At 38.2% G+C, this 22,201-nt stretch overlaps 1 long non-coding RNA gene across 1 annotated transcript in view; it reads right to left on the reverse strand.

The window, feature by feature from the left end:
* The window catches only part of LOC140143114 (uncharacterized), a 31,220-nt gene extending 13,911 nt beyond the window's left edge, over window positions 1-17,309 (reverse strand). Inside the window, exons 1-2 of the long non-coding RNA XR_011857622.1 lie at window positions 17,185-17,309; window positions 15,702-15,856 (exon numbers count right to left, since the gene is read on the reverse strand). This is a non-coding gene — a long non-coding RNA (uncharacterized lncRNA). The remainder of the gene's footprint in view (window positions 1-15,701; window positions 15,857-17,184) is intronic.
* Between the last annotated feature and the right edge of the window lie 4,892 nt (window positions 17,310-22,201).

Consider the following 22,201-nt stretch of genomic DNA (forward strand, 5'->3'; position numbering starts at 1 on the left):
ACAGGCGTTAAAAACCGCATTGGTCAACATAGGAGACCAAGTACCAACGAAGCACAAAACTCTGCTGTTTACCTCCATTTAAAGGACACTGGACACTCAATTAAGAACGAGGAAGTCGTTATTCTTGACAAGGAGGAACAATGGCATAGGAGAGGCATAAAAGAAGCCATTTGGGGAACGCATTGAGCAACCGTCACTGAACAAGAAAGGGGACTCGCTTCAATTTATCTCATGCATGGGACCGGGCCATCGGGTCGATACCTAGCCGTCTATCACATGACCAGTCCAACTGGTCAGTTGCCTGATGAAGTCTGGTGGTTCCAGACGCAACGTCGCAATAGTTGCAAAAAGTAAGTTCCAGTATTAGATTTAATTCCAAAACTCTGTTTGAAACTACTGGATGACTAAGAACATTCACTCATTGATCAAGAAAGTCTCCCAAGCCAACCAGGAATGAAAACAAACCTGACAAAAAGAAAACATACTAGACAGTTGAAGGTCATGGTTATCAACTTTGGCAGTTTAAAGAAGAAAGTTGCTGATCTAGCCGTTTGTATCAACACACACAAACCCGATATTATCATTGGTACAGAAACCTGGATCAATCCATCAATAAGGAATGAAGAGCTTTTCCCTGATGGTTTCTCAGTGGTCAGAAAAGATAGGGAGGACTCATACGGGGGAGTGTTGATTGCCCTTAAAGATGATTTTATTGGTACCCATAGGGTCGACCTCGACACAAATTGTGAAATTGTGTGGGTCCATATCATACTTGTTGGATGCAAATCACTGACCATAGGGGCTTTCTACAGACCCCCTAATAAGAAAGATCACCAATACTTACAAGAGTTGCATGACTCTATCTGCAAGATTAAAAACAAAGAGAAGGAAAACATCTGGATAGGTGGTGATTTCAACTTAGGTGACAAACAATCTGTCAAGGTTCGCCAGTTAGAGCGTGTTGTCAGCAATTAATTGATTTGACAAATGACTTTAACTTAGAACAACTTGTCAAAGAACCAACACGGAAAAACAACATACCGGTACTTGACTTATTTCTCACAAACAATCCCACCCTTGTGGAGAAATCTTGTGTGATTCCAGGCATGAGCGACCATGACGGAATACCAGTGATCACCATAAACACCTTCCCAAAAATCATCAAACAGAAACCTCATAAAGTGTACCTTTACAGTAAGGCTGATATGCCTGGGTTGAGAGCTGAATTGAGTAAATTCAGTGATAAGTTCTGTGAAGAGTCAGCAAGTTCTGACACTGTTGAAGACATGTGGATGTGCTTCAAGTGTAATCTGAAAGAGGTTATGGATATATTTATACCTTGTAAAACAATTTGCAAGTGCAATAGTACCCCATGGATCAATGGTAAGGTCAAAAGACTCCATCGTAAAAAACAGAGAGCCTACAATAAGGCCAAGAAAACTGGTAGTGAACAGGATTGGGCAAATTTTAGTAACTTGAGGAAAGAGACACATAAATTCACCAGATTTTCCTACAGAAAATACATCAGGGAATTCTGCCTAGAGGGTAAAAAGCAATTCTGGTCCTTTGTCAAAAAAATGAAAAAGGGCTCATCGGGCAGTGTTGGTATCCGAAAATATTCTCAAGGCTGAGATCCTAAAAACGACCAGTTTTCATCAGTATTCATACAGGAGAACTTGCAACACTTTCCAAATTTACCACAGTGGACGTACTACACCCCCATTCAGAACATTGTCATACATACACCAGGGATTGAGAAGTTACTTAAGGGATTAAAGCCAAACAATGGCGCTGGGGTTGATGAAATATCCCCCTGTATTCTGAAGAAGGCTTCTCATGAACTGGCACCCATACTTACAAAAATCTTTCAGGCATCTTTGGATACTGGCTCTTTGCCAGAAGATTGGCGCAAAGCCAACATATCTCCCATACAAAAAAGGTGACCGAACACGTGCTGAAAACTACAGACCGGTCTCCTTAACATGTGTGTGCTGCAAACTTTTAGAACATGTCTTACATTCAGAAATCATGAAACATCTCGACTCAAACAACATACTCACCCAATACCAACACAGGTTTAGACAGGGTCACTTGTGTGAGTCTCAGCTTATTCAGACCATGCATGACCTTTTTACATCATTTGATAAACGCCTTCAATCTGATCTTTTAGTCCTTAACTTCTCGAAGGCGTTTGACACCATCCCTCACCATAGACTCATGCTTTAACTTCAACATTATGGTATTACTGGATCAGTGTACAATGGATTTCTGCTTTTTTGTCACAACGCTTACAATGTGTTGTAGTAGTGGGCGAGCACTCCCAGTGGGCGAAAGTCCAGTCTGGGGTACCACAGGGTACAGTGCTCGGCCCGCTGCTATTTTTAGTCTATATAAATGACCTGCCAGAGAACATTACGTCCTCCGTCAGGTTATTTGCGGATGATTGTGTGTTATATAGAACCATAAAAAATAACAATGATGCTAAATCACTTAGTGGTGGGGCTGGCACTCATCCAAGACAGTGAGGCATATTCCATCACACTGCGAACTTGTGCCTTGTAAATGGTTGCTCTGCCTCTGACATCAAGTTTATTTGCAATTCTCTTTGGGGCGCCCAACTTCTGTCCTGCTCTGGATGAGAGTTTAGAAATGTGCTTTGTCCAAGTCAGCTTGCTGTGACAGTCACTTACTGTGACTCCCAGGATCTCCAGCTCCTCCTTCTAAGCCAGTTTTATTGATATCAAACAGGAGATCTAGCTTGGTTGGATTCATCTTGATATTATCTTTGGCTCAAAGGTCACCTTCCATCTGTCTGCCTAGATCCTCATTTTTTCCAGGTCTCTGTTCATGGTAGCAGTACTTAACGAACTCAGTGTTGTGTCTATGTAATCTCAAAAAAAAAGGTGGGATCATCTATGTTAAGGTAGAATTGGTTTTCACACGCATTACACAGGTCATTAATTTAGACAGATAACAAAAGTGGGCTCAATATGGGGAACAGATGTATTGATTGAAGTATTTGTTGAATGGCAATACAAGGCATCTTTGATAGAATGATCTGTCAGATAGTAATCAAGTTGAGCAGTTTGCTGGATACTGCTTTTGCCATGAGTTTTAAGCAAAGGCCATTCCATTGTATGCCAGACCTTGTCAAACGCTCCTTTGATATCCAGGGCAATCAGACACACTTTGGTGCCTCTGTCCAGGGAGTTGGACACTCTTGAGTCAGAATGGTATGGATGTCAGCTATACATGTATATGCTGTTGTTTGGCCTAAATCCAAACTGTCTGTCTGATATCAGCTGGTTTCCAAGGAGGTACTTCTGATGTTGGTTCTGTGTCACAGCCTCCTTGACATTGCTGATGATGCAGAACAGAGAGATGGGGATGTACATAATGGAGTAGATTTTGAATTCATCTTGTGAATAGGGATGACAGATGCAGTCTTTTATTGGCTTGGGGAAACTCCCTTGAAGAAGTAACGCTCAAACAGCAGGCTGAGTGGTTTTGCAAGTTCTGCACTGCACTCCTTCAGGAATCTTGCAGGGATTTCATCATGACCGGTAACTCTTTCTAGTTGCAGAAATTGCCATGGTAGGTTGATTACACCGCCACGCATGGCCATTTTGTATCAACCTGTTTAATAGTTTTGAGTCGCATAATGGGCCGAAGGACATCTGACTAAGGCTACTGACAATAGCCCCGATTAGCCCGGTGACTGAACTCGCTAGCGTGTGAGTGACCATGGTACGCCATAGGTCATATTCTTATAGACTACCAACACAATTGGCCTATTTGCTGCGCTATATAATTCGGCACATCAGAATTATTGTCAATTTTTGACTCAAGACATACAGTTCTTTCTCAAGACGCAAGGTAACAACTATCATATCTGTTCAAAATATATATTCAAGTGCAAGGAACCACATCTGGTTTCTTTATACGAAATCATTTACGGGAGATATTCATCATTTTCTACCCCGGTATCCAAAGATTTTCGTCTCATATCAAACACATGCATAGGACATTCACATGTATCGATCCCGGGTATTGCTTTTAGTATCTCTGCAGAGAAAGTAATTATTAGCCAGGCGATGTTGGTGTGCAACACTGGCCAAGTTCCAGATGAATGGAGGAAAGCGGTCGTAACACCAATCTTTATGAAGGGCACCAAGTCAGACCCAGCGAATTACAGGCCTATTTCGCTTACCTTCTTGTGTTGTAAGGTCCTTGAACACATCGTCTTGAGTCATATGGCAAAGCACCTTAGTCACTATGAAATTTTGCTAGATTCTCAAAATGGATTTAGGGAACGACTCTCAACAGTCACCCACTCATCACATCTGTAAATGATTGGGCCTCCACCCTTCAACACCGGGGGCAGACTGATGTCATTTGACAATGTTTCCCACCAACATTTGTCCGCTAAGCCCCATTATTATGGCATCAGAGGGTCTACTCTGCTTTTGGATCAACACTTTTCTTGCAAACCGCTCCCAAGCTGTCTCTGTCAACGGCCAACATTCTTCCTGGGTTACTGTTACATCAGGCTCTTGCAGAATGGTCGAGTACATGGCTCATAGAATTTAACATCAAGAAATATGTCATCCTAAGCATCACCCGCACGAGGAAGCCAAGCAACTACCAGTATACCATCTTTGGAGACGTTCTTGGCAGAGTCAACCAACATGATTATCTAGGTGTTACCATACCCCATGACCTTAACTGGGAACAGTCATTCTCACCAAATCATCAACAAAGCCAACCAAACACTAAGTCTTCTCAGAAGAACACTCGCACCATGCCACAAAGATGTGAAGGTTAGAGTCTATGAGTCTTTGGTACACCCTCACTTAGAATATGCTGCCGAAGTCTGGAATCCTCATAAAACATCTCTAGTGGACAGACTAGAGCAAGTTTAGTGAGCAGCTGCAAGGTTTGTGTGACTACCGTAGAACAAATTCTGTCACACCACTCCTCAACAACAAGGCAAGGCAATATCATGTGTTCAAATTCAACATCCCGACTGCTACAGTTGATTAGTACAAATTCTCCTTCTATCCAAGAAGTATCCGGATATGGACCAACTACCATCTACCACCGTCACTGCTCAAACCACTGCTGCCTTCAGGGACTCAGCTCTGCCTACCATCAGGATGCTGCGCCCCCCAGCAGGGTCCAAGCTTCTGTAATTTCTGCAAGTTCCTGATCTTTGTTTTGTTTGGATTTGTTTGTTTCTTCACTCTTCACTTCCTGCACCAGCACCGGCTATGAAGTCACTTCAGTCATCCTAGTATAGCTTCCAGTTAGCTTTTGAGGATTAAGCTACCAAGTACCAAGGAACAACAAGAGTGCAGGGGTACAGTAATAAAGCATCATACACATGAAATAAGATGTGAATGTACTCTTCTCTTACATGATGGTGTGCCATTGTCATATATGTCTCTGACCAGTCCATCTGGTAGGCTATTCCAAACGTGAGCTGCGGCGTGGATGAAGATCCTGTCATATTAGACATGGTTCTAGAAACTGGTACTGTGAGAGCATGGCAAGGCATGGACAAGCAGGAGCGAGTAGTTCTTCCGACTGCCTTCAGATCTGGTGGGCACAAACTGACCTGCATTTTGTAGAGTACTGTTACTGCAGCCACTTGACGTCTTTGACGGAGAGAGTGCATGTGGAGGCACTGGCACTCATGTCCATAAGGCATATTCCATCAAACTTCATTCAATTTGAGTATGCTTTATTGACCAACACCAAAGTAAATATACTATTTTTGGGCGAGTTAATATGGATGCGTACAAATTATTTTGAGTACGCTAGATATCAACTAACACCAGAGCAAACACTAATACTTGGGGATCCAAACCCCATATTTTGCTAGCAAGTGACATGTTGAATTATAAAAAGTTGGCCTATTTAGGAGTTTTCTATGGGTCATGGGATATAATTTCTGGGTGGCCAACTAAATCAATCCTCTACACTTGGGGTAAAATTTCAAAATTGCTTGAATCTTGTTTTAAAGCTCACCAAAGCATTCATCTGGTCATAAGGATTCAGAAAAAGTATAAGTAACCTACATGTGACTTATGGTTCTTGAGTTGTAAGCAAGAAGGTCAAAGGTGAAATTTTGACCTCCACGTCCACGTACAGTGTTCAACATCTTGAAAATGCTCGGATTTAAACCAAAGATGTCTCAAATTGTTCCCCTTGAAAAACCATTTTGAAATAAAGAAATGATTGCCATCTTAAATGTTTCGTTACCTAGGTAATGGGGGGTGAGATGTCAATCCCCTGATAAGCTGACCCTGACATATTTTGCTACGTAACCTATAGGTAACAAAACATCTTGGATAGTGCAAACATCTTTAAATTTACCTGGTTTTGCAAGAGGAACAATTTTAGACATTTTTGGTTAAAATCAGAGCATTTTTTAAAATATTGGCCCCGGTTGAGGTCAGAATTTGACCTTTGTCCTGGGTCAAACAATACTTTTTCTGAATCCTTATGACCGTACAGGAATAGTTTGGCTAGATTTAAAACAAGATTCAAGCAATTTTGAAATTTAACCCATGTAGCCTTTGACCCATACTGTATGGGATTGATTTAGTTTGCCAACCAGAAGTTATTGCCTTTGACCCATAGAAAACACCTATATAGGCCAACATTTTATAACACGCCATGTCGTTTCAAATGGCTTGGCTCCTTGACTTATGTTTATCACCTCCTGGAAAATACTGAAGGGATGCTGCAGCCAAACAATACTGCTTCACTAGCCCAAGATCGCAGCAGTTGGAGAAAGCTTGTAGTTGCCTGCTCCACAGCCGACTGATGATGACGAGAGTACATTTATGACTACGCTTTATAAACCACCACCAGAGTAAAACAGGTATTATTTTTGGGCAAGTCAATGGACATGTATGGATGCATACAAATTACTTTGTGTATGCTATATGATAATATCGACCAACACCTAGCTGGAGCTAGGGGGTAATATTAAGAATGGGAAATTTGAACCAAGATTTCATCAAGAGCCGAGTGATGATCCACATATATGTAACCATGGTAACATACAGCATGTAAAATAAATTCACATACATTATGCCAGTCTCATTAAAATTGGAGCGGTGGTTTCAGTACTTTAGCTCATTTTCAATTTAAAGATGATGCTGCTGATGGCAACATAGCATCTTAATAATATTCCAATTTGGCTAACGAATCGGATAGCAACGTTTGCATAGTATTTTTTGTGGGACATGAGAGCACACCAGACAAACCAAATTGCATTCTGAATATGAGTAATGTCCTTCTGATATAAAATAAGCGATTGACAGCAAATTATTAAAAATTTATATTTTTTATATAAACAGTCCTCAAAGTAAACCTACAATTTTGTGAGGTCTTTTTTGGAAAAAATGTATATCTTCAATACAAGAGCTCAAAATTTTCAAATGATAGTCAGCGTTTCCTCCCAACTGCGAGTTGGCGCAGCGGTAGTTCTCTCGCCTTGCACCACTGAGGTTCCGTGTTCAGGCCACAGCATGGCCCAAGGACTCATGTGCACTTGGTTTGTCCCGATTCCATGCTCGCTCTCGCAGGTTTTCTCCGGGATCACCGATTTCCTCCGGTTTCCTCCTGTATCGCAAAAATCAGTGATTTGTTGTTTATTTGGTTATCAACAACTTCCTTCACCCAATGGAATTTGGGGAGCTGCACAGATATTGGTGGATGTTACAATCTAAATGCGGATAGGTATGCGCCGTTCGGCAGCAACTGGCCTAGTTGATACAATCTGATTGTGATGATTCACCATTGCAGCGAAATTACAGCGCTTTGAGTCTTCTAAGATCTGGAGAAAGGCGCTTTATAAATGCAAAATTTACTTTTTAAAAATTTATTTAGCTACATGTATAAAAATATCAATTAACCATAAAATTTGTATTATGTAGCAAATTTTGACTAGAATTATGCGGTTTGTAATTAATGCGGCACCCACAAATGTGTGTAAATAAGAAAAGTTTGTAAATACAAAAATGCAAATAAGCTCATTATTATTCAGAAATATGCAAATAACATGACACAAAACTATGCAGCACATCAGGCCACCATATACTATCACAATACTAAGTTTGTTTGAAGTTGATCGGTTATTGCGTTTAAGCTGCAGTGTGGATTAATGAAAATGTAGCTAAAATATATGCAAATCAGCTCATTAATATTCAGAAATATGCCAATAACATGACACAAAACTATATAGCACATCAGGCCACCATATCCAATCATTGCACCAAGCTGCAGAGGGGATTAACGAAAATAGCAAATATACAAATAAGCTCATTAATATTCATAAATATGCAAATAACCTGATAAAAAACTATACAGCACATCAGGCTATCATATCCTATTACCATACCAAGTTTGAAGGTGATTGGTTATTGCGGCCAACGGTTGCACAGTATATTAATGAATTTGCTTCCGCCTGGACAGGCAGCCAAACAAACAACCAGGCAGGCAGACATGCAACTCTCTGGATGATATTACATAAGCCCATATGTGTGGGGCCAATATCAGGACATTCCTCGTATTCAGAATGCAATTTGGTTTGTGTGTGGTGTGCTCTCATTGCCTACAAAACTACTGTGGAAACGTTGCCATCCGATTAAAAGTGATTTTTACGATTACATATTACAAAGGGCCATTAAAAAAGTTCTGCCTCAACTCTCTGTTTTTGCAAATATTATACACTACCCATGAAAATTACTCAAAGATATAGAAGAACTTAAGAAATAAAGCCATATAATGTGTGATTTGCTCCACAACGATGCCCTTTATTTTTGTTGAATTTCTACTTTTTGCATGATTGAAATGCCCAATGGTGTACTAAACTACCTTGTGAAAGACTAAGCCTGAAGTACTTTGATTACTTACAATTCAAGTTTTTTTATAATAAAACCGGAGATCTACGCTTTTATTCAGAGTTCCAAGATCCAATGGTGGCGAAACACATTGTGTGCGTGTATTATTGAATCATTGAATCAGTGACTTACAAACTGTGTACATATCACTATTCCTCTTACGTCTTGTTTGTTTCGTCCTAGCTGTGTGAAGCTACGTCAATATTCAAGATAATAATACAATCGGTGAGCTAATACGCTCATAGTAGGCACTGGAATGAAATAGCATTTTTCTTTGTTTTACCATTTGTTTGGCTCAAAATTCAAAAGGGACAATGTATATACGTCCTGAGATAATGAAGTTCTATACACCGGTCAACACCGGCCCCTGCAAGGTTGGCACATTACATGTAGATATGCATCGTCATTTCAAGGCCCATGCACTGATTAAGTCCCATTAAACTTTTCAATAAGTAAAAGAGTCAGAAAGTTACAAGTTTTATTATAAACCTTGTCCTGGAATACTAATCAAGTTTGTGAATATTAAATGACAATTAGCATGCTCTCTTCAAACTTTGACCAAAACTATAAAACTCTTTTACTTGATGAGAGGCACAATTTGTACATGATCAGTGTATACGTCCTGAGATAATGAAGTTCTATACACCAACACCTGCCCCTGCAAGGTTGGCACATTAGATGCATCATCATTTCAGGGCCCATGCACTGATTACGTCCAATTAAACTTTTCAATAAGTAAAAGAGTCAGAAAGTTACAAGTTTTATTATAAACCTTGTCCTGGAATACTAATCAAGTTTGTGAATATTAAATGACAATTAGCATGCTCTCTTCAAACTTTGACCAAAACTATAAAACTCTTTTACTTGATGAGAGGCACAATTTGTACATGATCAGTGTATACGTCCTGAGATAATGAAGTTCTATACACCAACACCTGCCCCTGCAAGGTTGGCACATTAGATGCATCATCATTTCAAGGCCCATGCACTGACTAGGTCCAATTAAACTTTTCAATAAGTAAAAGAGTCAGAAAGTTACAAGTTTCATTTGTAAAGCTCGTCCTGGAATACTAATTAAGTTTGTGAATATTAAATGACAAGTAGCATGACTCTCTTCAAACTTTGACCGAAACTATAAAACTCTTTTACTTGATGAGAGGCAAAATTTGTACATAATCAGTGTATACGTCCTGAGATAATGAAGTTCTATACACCAACACCTGCCCCTGCAAGGTTGGCACATTAGATGCATCATCATTTCAGGGCCCATGCACTGATTACGTCCAATTAAACTTTTCAATAAGTAAAAGAGTTAGCAAGTTACAAGTTTCATTTTTAAACCTCGTCCTGGAATACTAATCAAGTTTGTGAATATTAAATGACAAATAGCATGCTCTCTTCAAACTTTGACCAAAACTATAAAACTCTTTTACTTGATGAGAGGCAAAATTTGTAATAATCAGTGTATACGTCCTGAGATAATGAAGTTCTATACACCAACACCTGCCCCTGCAAGGTTAGCACATTAGATGCATCATCATTTCAGGGCCCATGCACTGATTACGTCCAATTAAACTTTTCAATAAGTAAAAGAGTCAGAAAGTTACAAGTTTCATTTTTAAACTCGTCCTGGAATACTAATCAAGTTTGTGAATATTAAATGACAAGTAGCATGACTCTCTTCAAACTTTGACCGAAACTATAAAACTCTTTTACTTGATGAGAGGCAAAATTTGTACATAATCAGTGTATACGTCCTGAGATAATGAAGTTCTATACACCAACACCTGCCCCTGCAAGGTTGGCACATTAGATGCATCATCATTTCAGGGCCCATGCACTGATTACGTCCAATTAAACTTTTCAATAAGTAAAAGAGTCAGAAAGTTACAAGTTTCATTTTTAAACTCGTCCTGGAATACTAATCAAGTTTGTGAATATTAAATGACAAGTAGCATGCTCTCTTCAAATGACCAAAACTATAAAACTCTTTTACTTGATGAGAGGCAAAATTTGTACATAATCAGTGTATACGTCCTGAGAAAATGAAGTTCAATACACCAACACCGGCCCCTGCAAGGTTGGCACATTGGATGCATCATTATTTCAGGGCCCATGCACTGATTACGTCCAATTAAACTTTTCAATAAGTAAAAGAGTTAGCAAGTTACAAATTTCATTTTTAAACCTCGTCCTGGAATACTAATCAAGTTTGTGAATATTAAATGACAAGTAGCATGACTCTCTTCAAACTTTGACCGAAACTATAAAACTCTTTTACTTGATGAGAGGCAAAATTTGTACATAATCAGTGTATACGTCCTGAGATAATGAAGTTCTATACACCAACACCTGCCCCTGCAAGGTTGGCACATTAGATGCATCATCATTTCAGGGCCATGCACTGACTAGGTCCAATTAAACTTTTCAATAAGTAAAAGAGTCAGAAAGTTACAAGTTTCATTTGTAAACCTCGTCCTGGAATACTAATCAAGTTTGTGAATATTAAATGACAATTAGCATGCTCTCTTCAAACTTTGACCAAAACTATAAAACTCTTTTACTTGATGAGAGGCAAAATTTGTACATAATCAGTGTATACGTCCTGAGATAATGAAGTTCTATACACCAACACCTGCCCCTGCAAGGTTGGCACATTAGATGCATCATTATTTCAGGGCCCATGCACTGATTACGTCCAATTAAACTTTTCAATAAGTAAAAGAGTCAGAAAGTTACAAGTTTCATTTTTAAACCTTGTCCTGGAATACTAATCAAGTTTGTGAATATTAAATGACAAGTAGCATGACTCTCTTCAAACTTTGACCGAAACTATAAAACTCTTTTATTTGATGAGAGGCAAAATTTGTACATGATCAGTGTATACGTCCTGAGATAATGAAGTTCTATACACCAACACCTGCCCCTGCAAGGTTGGCACATTGGATGCATCATCATTTCAAGGCCCATGCACTGACTAAGTCCAATTAAACTTTTCAATAAGTAAAAGAGTTAGCAAGTTACAAGTTTCATTTTTAAACCTCGTCCTGGAATACTAATCAAGTTTGTGAATATTAAATGACAAATAGAATGATCTCTTCAAACTTTGACCAAAACTATAAAACTCTTTTACTTGATGAGAGGCAAAATTTGTTATAATCAGTGTATACGTCCTGAGATAATGAAGTTCTATACACCAACACCGGCCCCTGCAAGGTTAGCACAGTAGATGCATCATCATTTAGGGCCCATGCACTGATTACGTCCAATTAAACTTTTCAATAAATAAAAGAGTAGTCATTTTGGTTAACATACATTTTCCCATATTTGTAGGTGACATTATTATACTCTTGAAGAAATTATACTTTAAAAAAACAGAAGTTACAAAAGTTGAGGCAGAACTTACTGGGTTGACCAGCTTTATGTACATGTATCAAGAATGTTATCAATATTCCCATGGAGAAGAATCAAGTTCGGTTGGGGTAGGGATGTACATCTGTAGTTTGTAAGGTAGCACCTATATTTTTATACATTCTTATATAACAATGGGATCTAATTTATACCCAGAGATAACTGCTACATGGATCATGGAGTATCTGATACAGTGTGCCGAGATGCCGGTGTGTGCGCATTTGGCAATCCACAGACAACAATTACAAGAGAAATGCATGTGCTGCTTTCTGTTCCTTTTCCAGCTGCTTCTGCTTCTTTTCATTCCATAGATGAATGAAAAACTGGAGGTAAAACACAAAATGCTCTTGGCTCATAGATCTGGCACTATATTTAATTTTTTGAAGAAATGAATTAAACTGCTCACATATCTCAGTGTTGACCCCAGAGTTAAGTGTTGGAACTCTTTTTGAAGAATATACATTGGGACATTTGTGTGAAAACCCATGAAAAATATCATGAAAAAATCGACATTCACGCCAGAAAGAAGGCTCTCGATTCAAACAATATTCCTCTAATTGGCAGCTGAAGTCATAAAATACTTCAGCTGGAGGGTTTTCCATAAACAAAAATGCAGATGAAAAAGGATCTTTGCGTCCTTCACTTGAAGGAACAATGTGAAAACCATAACAGTGTCCATGTAGTGGACAAAACCAAAGAAAAAGAAATGTTGTTCCTCCTTTTGACGAATCATAATATACTTTTTTACAAGTTTTTTGCTTATTTTCTTTGTCATTGCATGAGTATATTGGCATCTCTCTTACCCTCCCCCCATGGTCAGTGAAATAATAAGCTCGTCCCTGCTCTGCTGGATTGTAATGCTCAATGATGGTAGTTGCATCACATGGTTGCTTATCAGATCGGTGGATGGTCAAAATGGAATCCATCAGGTATTTCAAAAATTCAATAATCTCACCTGCATGTAATTCTGATTGTTTGGTAGCTACCTGGAGTAATTTGAATATTTCTGGGAGGTGCGTACTTAAAGAAAGGATATTCTGGTCATTTGGATTGTTGAGAGCAGTAGATAAATGATCCAGAAAAGCGATAATTTATAAGAGACGATAGGGATAACTTGTTGCAAGAAATTTCATAATAGGGTGTAGAGCGTGTAACACATCAATATCATAATCTTGATTGATGTATGATTTCATCAGTGGTTGACACTTCTCTGGAGTTTGAGACATAATATGTGCTTTTCTGTCATCTTCACTTCTTTCTGAATTTTTGTTTTCTGACTGACCCAGGCATCTTGAAACAAGATAGAGTAAATCCTGCTGAGCAAGAGTATTTGCTTGCTTAATATGAGAATTAGCATTTTTAGAATAAGAAAAAAACTGCCGATCTGTCCGGCTATGTTGCTGCTGGATCACTTCCTCACATGTAGGTGTTTCAATTGAAGAAACAGAAGAATACCTTGCAAACATTCCAATCTTAGTTCCATCACAGGCTAGAACTTTAGGATTGGTGCCACACACCGAGCAACTTTTGCGGAAATCAATTTTGAAATTGGCTAACCACGAAAAAATAAAATCAGTAAAAGTTTGACGACTCATAAATTCAGTGTCTTTCGGATATCGTGATGACATGATTGAACAGTATCCGGTAAGTGACATAGAAGAGTTTGTTACATGATTAACAAAATCCCACCCTACTTCATCTCCCCGCTGTATGGCTTGACAAAATATGAAGAGCATCCTGCTCACCTGAGTACATTATACGACATTCAGTTTTTCCATTGAGACACTCACGGTCATATATACACACTTTAATGACACCTACATCTGTAAAAAGAGATGTAGGGTGGTTGTATCTTTTTCTTATAACTCCATCAGGATGTTCATCATCAAAGTATTTACTGCCACATTTACATATCAAGTTTCTGTCAAGATGTGGTGACAGTGCATGAAATTGATCATTAGTTTGGTCTAACTGTTGTGTAACACTTAATTGGCCTAACTGTTGAGTGACACATAATTGGAGTCTGTCCAATCTTGATTTCAGCAGGACAGGGTCATTTTCTGATGTTGGTTGATGCGTACTAATGCAATCATATGACCACAGACCTGTATTAGTATCAAAGTGCCCTGGAGCTGAGGCTTCTACAGGGTCGTCTTCTACATTCTCCTCATCAGTATCATGAGAAGGAGAAACAGTAACATCATCATCATCATCATCATCATCATTATCAACAGTAAACAACTTCCACTGTTCCCTGTGATTACTCAATGATTTCAGGTGCTCACAATTGAGAGGGTTGCTTATATCCTTGGGCTTCCTTGTGTGGCCAGCTGAAGCAAGGCATTTCCCATTCAAGCACGAAAACCTCTGTCCTTGAAGGGTCACAATGGCACAGGATCTCATGTTAGGAGATAACACAGAGAACCTATGAAAAGTACTATCACTGTCGACCCTAAGAACTGGGATATTTAGCCCCTGTTTAGACTTCTTCAGTTTACATAAAATATGGGTTTGCGGTATCCTAGCAGAATCATTAAATAACAAATCATACATTGGATCCACAAACTCTGTCATAAAACGGACATGGCAACACTTGTTGCTGATATTAATGGCACTCATGACCGTCTGCATGTGACAATTACATGTATATGAAATATTACCTTGTCCACATTTCCATCGCCATATGTGAACGAATTTATTCTTATGGAATGTACCTGCCTCGAGATTGACATCATTCATTACAACGATGTCTAAATCAAGAGCATGTACACGCCATTGGAACATACCACAATCAGATATAATGTGTTGTACAAATCTCATGAATGGGGTGGCATCATTACACGATTTGACAGGATCAGCATTTTGTTGATAATTATCACCTATGTCAGGAGGCATGCTGCTTTCAGGGACATCATCAGACCTGATCTTTTTGGTTCTTGATAGCCCCTGTGCAACAACTCTTTTGCTGGTGCTTGTACTTGCAACATCAGCTACTCCTACTAAATTCAAAACATCATCATATCTGCCTAACCTGAAGAAATATAAAACCCTATTTCTAGCTGATGTAGGTATGTATTTTGAGTTGACAACATCTTTGTCACCCAAAACACGGTCCCCTGTGGAAAGATAAGAATGAACACCTAACCCATCCCGACGACCTGGGGCAGAATCATTTGATAAAGAATTAATGATAAGTGCTTGACGAGACAATGACATATCCTCATCTTTGAATTCATGTACATAATCAAGAAAATACTTACGTGTGGCTTGCGATGGAATGCCATGAATCAAGTACTCATTTATTGTGGTAAGTGCATCACTGAATATGCCATGGGCAAATTGAAAGTCATGGGAATTTGATAAAGTCAGACTCACCTGTTTCTTCTTGAGGAAGATCAACAGGCCCAGGTGCTTTATGCACTGGCCACTAGGGAGGGAAGTTAGCTGAGTCGCAGTATTATTGATGGATAACTTGTTGGACTGCGTGATCCTGTCCCACTTTCTCCCTAATGGCGTTGATGAATCTGCACCTACAGAGTTACCAAAAAAGTAAATTTGGTCAATACAAATGTACGTAATATTCTCTGTCTTGACAGAAAATATGGGTATCAAGCATGTTAACATTGGAGCGAACTTGGAAATAAAAAATATGAGAATCAACAGTCCTGGGTATCACCCATATTTATCTTCCATACATCATACTTATATATGCCAGTTTGTATGGTTTCAAATTCACGTACATTTGGCAGACAAAGGTACAAACAAAATAATTGAGGGTAACGTAAGATGAAGTCAACATGGCCCAGAACTATTGATATTAACTATGACTTGGTAATGGTAGACCAATGGCTAATGTTGATGTATCCTCAAGAGACAACTATCAAGTCTATTTACATGTAATTTTAATTCATCTCTTTATCCGCAACCATGGAGCAACAACTTCATGGGCATTACCTCCTCCTCTTTATCTGTAGGATCCAATACTATTTCACTTCTGTGGAATAGTATTTTAACTCCACTTAATTTGTAATCCAGAGGGTGATGCAATTCAAAACTCAAGTGTTAATCAGTGTGAGTAGGTTTTCTGAAGACTTTTATCTTCACATGCCAATGCCATTGCTAACCCGCATGATAAAGATATCAAGGGCACAGAGTTGCCAGTTTTCCTCTTCCTCCCTGGTTAATTGAATGTTGCCTCGTTGATGTGACTTGTGAATCTGCTTTTATAACAAAATAAAAATAAACCTAAAAATAGGCATATTCTGCATAAGCGTTCAACTTGATAAGGGCTCTCAGACAAACTATTAAACTAAGATAGTGATACATAAAAGGCAGACCTGTTGTGTTTACTTTCACATAATTTAGATCATCAATGCATATAAGCTACAAAGTGATTACATTTACAACAGGTATTCCTGGGAATATTCTGCTACATGTATTCCTGGGTATGTTGTGGCTGACTTAAGGAAAGGACTGAATTATATAATATAGATGTAAAGTTTGGAATATAAAAAAGGATGAAGACCTAAAAAATATTTTCCAACTTCAGGGCATCTTTTACATTTTGTACATTATTTAGTAGATTATAGTGACAAAGAAAATGGTTTAGCAGTTTTACTTTTCAAGGTTGAAAACTTTTTTATATGTACATTCGCTGTTCTTATTGAGTAATATAAAATTATTTACATTATATGTGATACACCTTCACTGTCACATGTTGATGCAAGTGCATTTTCTGAATGAAAGTTACTGAGCTTTTACTGACATGTGTATCTCCAATAGTCAATATGATCGCCAACAGAATATATCAACTAGATGAGGAAAAAAATTTGTGAAACAAACACACAGAATCTATTACCTGAGCTGCGCTGCCTCCTGTGTTGGAGATCTGTAGAAGTCATGACCTCATACATCAGATTTTCTGAGAGGTCCTTAGAGATGGCTTTAGTGACTCCTACCAAATCTCCAAATTCCAAGTAGCGGTGTACATCCTGAAATTGAAAATAATATATAGTGGTCCTGAAATAACTGCTAGCTATTGTGTTTTGTGAATTGCAACTTACAATGTATATACCAATGCCCATTATACCAATACCATCCGGTATAAATTTATGTCCACTTTGATCAGGTCGTCTTTCTTGAATTTGGTAAAGTACAATGTAGCAGCATAAATTGTCCAGGATGAAGCAGATCACAGAGAAAATGTTAGACTGCTAATTATAGGTTAATACATGAGTATCACTTGTTGAGAGTGAAATTTTACACAATAATGCACACGTACTGAGATGTTGATATGCGTTTAATGCACGAGCCCCGAAGGGGGGAGTGCATTAGACGCATCAATTTCTCAGTACAAGTGCATTATTTTGTACAATTTCTCGAGCAATAAGTGATACGCATTTATTAACCTATTTCATACATGAGAAAAAAATGCCGTGATTTTTGCTATTTTTATAACAAAATCGACACTAAAAATGTTGAAAAATACCGCAAGAAAAATGAATCAATCTTTACGCGATGCTTAAAGCATGAAAAGCACTGCACGTAGTAACGCAGAGTGCGTGCCGTGCAATTATACAATGCATTAAGCGTATTTTCCTAACGGCTTTTCTGATTGGCTATGTGGTTCAAAGAGTGTATGAAAACTCAACAGGGTGGATCAGAGTGGATCTATGGGTACGGGTGATCATTAGCCACTCTACCATTTATGAGAGCAAAATCATGCAAATCCAATATTTTTGGGTTATTTTTGCTACATTGTATATGGCCTCCCTCTTGTAGATGTGAAAATTCTTGACATTTTTACAAGTTGAGAATCCCTGATCTATGTACTAGTACTACTACATACCTCTGTCCCACTTGAAAAGTGGAGAGGTATGCCCCAGACTCTGTCAGGCCAGAAGCATATGCACTGATGATGGAATTCTCCACAGCTATGGTCGCCTTAAGCATATGCTGCTGGCCTGATAGAGTCATGGCGCATTCCTCTTCTGCCTTAATGTACGGCCAGCAACGCTTCAACATGCAGATGACTGCTGCATTTTGATCTGAAAGTAATAAAACATAATATTTGAGTATAATTTATGGAAAGTCAGCAAACCTTTATATGATTAAATTTTTAAAAATTTACAGTGGATACAAAAATAATCTTTCTGAAACACAAATGAACCAATGAACCAAAGATTATAATCACAGAATTGTTTTACTCAAAACATTTTGTGAGAAAATCAAAAAGAATACATTTTTCAGTAGTTTCGGAGTCATACATTTAGATCGGTATTCAAAAAATGACTTGGAATTGTGACATGACAATTGCTGCCATCCAGCATGTATTAGTTTGCACAAGGTCCAATATGCACACACTTGCAGGTCATGCACGTAAACACTGTGGTGTTAACGGCTTAACGCTGAAAAGAAACTTGGCTTTATGCAAAAATTATAGTGCAGCCCAGGTGTTTGGGAAGTGTGTATCTTCTCCCCAGTCAGATTTTATACCGAATGTCCAAATTCGGAGAATATCAGTCTGAGCAACCACCAGGGGGGCACTGTAATGGCAAGGGAGGGGTATAAAGATTCACATAAAAAGGGTATTTTTTCACAGTACCTAACATGAATAGAGTATCAATTTCATGTAAAATTTGTGTAAAACTGGGTTACATATGTTTTTGGAGCTCTTACATACTTGGGGTAGTTTTTACACAGCCGTGACGTTAGTCACGGCTGTGTCTTTTTTCTTACGGTTCTTTACACAGCCGTGACGTTTATAGTCACAGCTGTGTCTTTTTTCTTACAGGTTCTTTCTTTCTTCTTCTTCTGTCAACCATTACATTTGCTCTAGCACTCACACACTTACATCTATTTTGACCTAACTTGGTCACAATGATCATTGACCATGCCCCTACATGTCACATGAAACTTGTGGGGTCAAAGGTCATGCAGGGGTCATAGGGGTCAAAACGTGATTTCAACTAAAAATGCATCTTCTCCCACAACTTACGTAGGACAGTGACGCCACTAGCACACATGCATTGTTATCATCCAGTGTCTATATGGTGTACACAGATTTGGGGTCAAAGGTCATTAAGGGGTCACTTCCTGTATAAAACAAAATACCTTCAAAAATTTTTATTAGCTAAACAAAATATAGGGCAGTAACGGAATGTTCACATCTGATTTGCAGTTACTTAGTGTATATGTGATATTATTTTTATATGGGTCAAAAGGTCATTAAGGGGTCACTTCCGGTATAAAACGAAATAACCTTTAAAATGCATCTTCTCCCACAAATTACGTAGCACAGTGACGCCACTTGCACACATGTACATGTATTGTAATTACCTAGTGTCTATAGGGTGTACACAGATTTGGGGTCAAAGGTCATTAAGGGGTCACTTCCGGTATAAAACGAAATATCTTCAAAAAATTTTATTAGCTAAGAAAAACGTAGGACAGTAACGGTATATGCACACATAATACGTGCAGTTAGTACTTGTTTAGTGTGCAAATTTCAGTCTCAGAAATACAAGTTTATTAGGGTGCTCTAACTGCTCAAATTATAAGAAGGATTGACATGGAACTTTTGTGTTATGTGTTTCCGAAGAATTTGGACTACTTTTGCCAATAAACCAGTTGAAAAAATATATTTAGTAACATGATGTAATTTTTAAATTTTTTCTTGAATTTAGATATGTTGTGCTTACAATAAGACAACAATTAGGCTACATTTCTGATCAAAGACAATGTTTGTAATTTTGACCCTGTTGTCACACTTTGGTGCCATTAATCAACGGTATGGGACAAAGTGTATACAAAAAGCTAGTACAGAGCAACGCAATTGCAAGGTTTCAATTAGAGTTTGCACTAAAAAATACCAGGCTCCTGTAGCTTAAATAGTTGCATGTTTGTCATAATATTAATTACACAGCTATATAAATTCCGAAATTTATTTATTATTATTTATTTATTCTTGTACTTCTTACCTAAACTTAATGCTTGAAATTTTTATGGAGCGATTGCCGACTAGGGTGCAACTCTACTAGTCTTATTACAAGACTGCCCTACCCCAACCCTAAACTCCGTAAACGAGGACTGGACTCAAGTCTATCAAGTTACACCCTATTCGGTAATTGTACCATTTTTATAAATACTCGATCCATTACTTCATCCAGAATTTTAAAAAATTCATTAGCACATGATCCAAGTCGGCGCACCAAAACTGAGACGGCACTTCAGTGCAAGCTTAGATAGGGCGTCACCAATAATGAAAATGTCATACCGATAAATGATGTGTCTGTTTGCCTGTTTTTTTTTAAGTTTGTGTTGCGAACTAATTATACCCCTATGTCGTTTATGTGTATTGAAGTCGAAAGACTAAATTCTTGCATGCTCATTAGTCCGAATAATCAGACCCAGAACAAAATGTTAATTTCTGACATGATCGTGTTCTGGGTCTGAACTGTTTCCATTTGAAATCCTGATGCCAAATTGGACAAAAGAAGCACATGGTCCTACTTCACAGTTTTTTAATCCCCTATTCATGAAATTTATTTATTTACATAACTGGCTAAAATACATCAAAAATACACATATACACAAAGCATATCATAAAATTAAAATTATAAAAGATTGTCCCGGTGGGCTAGCCAGGAGGAGCCAGGAGCGCAAACACTATTACCCAGTGGGGCGTGACCCCTCCAACCCACCAAGACAAGTGAAATCAAAACATAAATATTGCACATTTATAATATTAATAAATAACACATTACACATATTTCAGCTACAATATCAGAACAATTTAGGAGTCCAGCTCCAGCTCTTGCATCTAGTCATTTCAATAAAATGTGTTTTAGGTGGCTTTTGAATGGCCTCATAGTCATACTTTTATGTAAAACGAACTGATCCCTGACGGACACTGGAAGTGCATTCCAAAGACGAGGAAAATTAACACCATTAATGGTAGGCCCTATATTTAAAACATGTTGCGTGAATCACTCTATTGTGGACCATCCTTTTGATACTTGAGTATTTTGGACAAGCGGAACAGTTTTGAATTGACAGGCCCTTTGTCTACCTCTCTGTTTGTAAACAAACGAGGAGGTCGAAATTGTCCTCCTGTGCGAATACGAAAGGCAGCGTAATAATACGGCACTACATGCTCATGATATTTGCTGGCAGGACTATATTAATTTAAATGTTACTATATAGTTCCAGTAACTGTACATTTTGCTCGGTATCTTTAAGGCCGAGTAAAAAAAAAAACATGTTTCTCGTCCGCGCCCTCCTCATTTTTTGAAGATTTTTCAAATTTCTTTTTATTTTGTAAACTTTCAGTTATAACTTGTTGAAAAAGATGTTTCAGAAGTTGAAACTTATTTTACGGCTTTGTAAATTTTATGCATAATACATCATTTAAGAAGAGTTTTGTGATCACTAAAGGGGTCTACCTCTCAAAACAATAAAATAAAAAGGGCCTCCTCCTTTTTCTCAGATATCAATCTGTATGTCGAATACCCGAAATATGGTGCCAAATACAGGTATTTAGCGTCGTTTTCCAATAAAAAATACAAAATAAAAAGCCCCTCATTCTCCTAATTTTTAAAAACCCGGACGAGAAACATGTTTTTATTTTTACTTGGCCTAACATTTATATTATAAATGTCAGTAAAAGGATAGTACCGAAGGTGAAGGCATGCAGGCAGGTCTATATTAAAATGTAGTGTGTATACGACTCACGTCATGTCGTCGAGTCTACATACCCATCGAATGTGTGTCATCGGCCCTCAGACACACACACGTCAGGCATAGAGTTCTGTAGTAGCATGTTTTGTTGACATTTCTTTCAATGTTTACCTTCATGACAGTTCTAATACCATCAA

The sequence above is a fragment of the Amphiura filiformis genome, chromosome 20 (assembly GCF_039555335.1).
Source record: "Amphiura filiformis chromosome 20, Afil_fr2py, whole genome shotgun sequence".
Taxonomy (NCBI): Eukaryota; Metazoa; Echinodermata; class Ophiuroidea; order Amphilepidida; family Amphiuridae; genus Amphiura; species Amphiura filiformis.